Source organism: Salvelinus namaycush, chromosome 15 (genome assembly GCF_016432855.1).
Source record: "Salvelinus namaycush isolate Seneca chromosome 15, SaNama_1.0, whole genome shotgun sequence".
Classification (NCBI taxonomy): Eukaryota; Metazoa; Chordata; class Actinopteri; order Salmoniformes; family Salmonidae; genus Salvelinus; species Salvelinus namaycush.
This window is the reverse complement of record NC_052321.1, coordinates 11,611,051-11,613,856: the sequence shown is the minus strand read 5'-3', so window position 1 is coordinate 11,613,856 and position 2,806 is coordinate 11,611,051. Positions and strand designations below refer to the sequence as shown.

Here is a 2,806-nt window from a genome sequence, read left to right as displayed (position 1 = left end):
GACAGAGAACGAAGCCTTTAGTCTTAAAAGCTTGGTGTAGTAGAGCCCATTAACTGGTCAGTGTTTGAAACCAAAGGCTTTCACCTTCTTGGTATTTACAGAGGTTGTTGCCATCCGACCCAAGAAAGGATCAGTCCGTTGGGTTCTCAAAAGACTGTTCAAGCCAGTGTGCTGCTGTGTCTGCACTGATGGAAAGGAGTCATGAAGAAGCAGCTTTAAGTGCTGTACTTCAAGCGTTGTACTAGAACTCAACTCTTCACAGCTTCACTAATTGGCTACTTTATTCAGTTCTTTACTTTTTGCATACATTTGCCTTTATCTTTGACATTTTTATGTTATGTTTCTCTCCTCTGTTGTTTGTTATCTGTGCGGTCTTGAACCACTCCAAACAAGAGGCTGCACTGAGGATAGTAACACAGAACACACAACAAATCATCGGCTCAGTTTTATTGGACTAGAACAAAAACAACGGTCTCACTTTACAATGTGTCCCTATTACCAATGTATTAACATGGTACAGCAGTTACATAGGCAAGTACAGTGTAGCTACACATTTTTGCAAATAATAATAACTAACAGATGTACAGTGAACATGAACCAAAGCTCCACTTCATGAAATGAGCCAATTAACTTCTCATTTATTGCGTAGCAACCAAGTCAAACGACCTCATCCCGATCAAGTACAAATGTCTCTTCCCCTGAAATAGTTCAGCAGTGTTGTGCCACCAGACACTGAATAAACTGAACTCAATGATGATTGGACTCTTTCACCTGTCAAGAACTCCTTCCAGTGCATGAATGTCTCATTATGCGTTCATATACACTTGGTTTTGTTCACCCCTCTGTACATGCAAATTAAGCAACTATGCTGTCTGTACTCTATGATATCTGCAATCTTACATCAAACTTCGGCCACAGTCAATCAATCTTTGTCCTACTGTACATGTATCAACAAGGCCAGCAGACTAATAGCTTTGTCACTGAATAGGTGTCAGTATCTTCAGATGATCCAGCAAATGAACCAAAGATAGAATGGCTGAGTGAATGTGGCCTGGACTCTGTGGAGGGTCATTTTGTCGTAGGCGCTGTAGAAGGACAGAGTTCCTGCATTGTGGTCTAGGTGCACTCCTACTCTGGAAGAGCATGGGACAGGGATATCAGTACTGTGATCATTGTGGATGAAACAGCAGCTGGATGGAGTGCAGTCAAACCTCCAAGACTGATCACTACCCCCAAACAAACACTCATTACCATCTCCTTTCCTGCTGATTCCTTTATATGAGACAGCTATACGAACCCAATTCCCGCTCCACTCTACCTCCCAGTAGCAGGCTCCAGACAGAGCCTCTCTACACAGCACCTGCTTGAAGAAGGTAAATCTGTCTGAATGATCAGGATATAACTGGACCTTAGAACTAATGGTCACCTTTCTATTTTCCTCAGACAGACACAGGTACTGTTGTGCTGTATTGGGATCCAACGTCAGCTGGCAGGAGTCTGAGAAGATGAAAAATAAAGTGATTAAAATCACTTGATTAAAAGTCTGTGTGTGTGTGTGTGTGTGTGTGTGTGTGTGTGTGTGTGTGCTCACGCAAGTCCGTGTTTACTCACATTCTAGTCTTGGGCTCAGCAGGGTGGTCAATCTGAACTTGAATCACCATGGAGACAGATAGGCTAGTAAATGCTCTATCACAGGTCCATGTTATTCATGTCCACTATCAAACGTTATACAGGTAACTAGAGGGGAGGTGGGCTATTAGAAGATATGGGGATTGGTTGATGAAATGACCAGCCATTCCATTAGATAAACTTTACCCATATCTATACATTCATTTGGTCCTATCACAAATACATGTCATGCAGTTCTTTTATGTCTAGTAGTATCTAATGCAGTTAGTTTGAGGTATTATTCTATGCAAAATCTTGAAATGCATTTTACCAACCGTCCCCAGATATCTTGTCCATTTCCTCCTTGTATATGTCTTGTTGTGGATCTTTCAGTTCAGAGACTGATGTCTTCAAATGCTTAAAGGAGATACGGCCTGAGATCCAAGAGAGACACAGAGAGAGAGAAGGAAAAGTATTGAGAAAGTTAGATGTTAATTTAATACAAGTACATTTAATTGGTAAATTAATCTAAATAGACATTTGGAAATGATTTTGTGAGGTATATCTAAGTTAGTGATGTCACCTGGAGTAAATGGATGTGATCCTCTGTGTGTGAGAGCTACTTCAGCTCAGCATCTCTCCTCCTCAGCTCAGCATCGCTCCTCCTCAGCTCAGCATCGCTCCTCCTCAGCTCAGCATCGCTCCTCCTCAGCTCAACATCGCTCCTCCTCAGCTCAACATCTCCTCTGCTCAACATCTCCTCTGCTCAGCATCTCTCCTCCTCAGCTCAGCATCTCTCCTCCTCAGCTCAGCATCTCTCCTCCTCAGCTCAGCATCTCCTCTCCTCAGCTCAGCATCTCCTCTCCTCAGCTCAGCATCTCTCCTCCTCAGCTCAGCATCGCTCCTCCTCAGCTCAGCATCGCTCCTCCTCAGCTCAGCATCGCTCCTCCTCAGCTCAGCATCGCTCCTCCTCAGCTCAGCATCGCTCCTCCTCAGCTCAGCATCTCTCCTCCTCAGCTCAGCATCTCTCCTCCTCAGCTCAGCGACCTCCTGCTCCAGGTGTCCTTCAGCCCGACTCACTTCAGCCTTCTCCTGGGCTCTGATCAACTCCTTTACCTCAGAGCGTCTTCTCTCAATGGAGCGGATCAGCTCAGTAAAGCTCCTCTCACTGTCCTCCACTGCTGCCAGTGCAGAGCAC

The 2,806-nt window shown here is 44.6% G+C and overlaps 1 long non-coding RNA gene across 1 annotated transcript; it reads right to left on the bottom strand.

The window, feature by feature from the left end:
- Positions 1-432: 432 nt before the first annotated feature.
- On the bottom strand, positions 433-2,311 carry LOC120060187. Its single transcript, XR_005478197.1, has 3 exons — positions 2,192-2,311; positions 1,944-2,042; positions 433-1,497 (listed from the first exon to the last, which is right to left on the bottom strand). It is a non-coding gene; the product is annotated as an uncharacterized LOC120060187 (long non-coding RNA).
- Between the last annotated feature and the right edge of the window lie 495 nt (positions 2,312-2,806).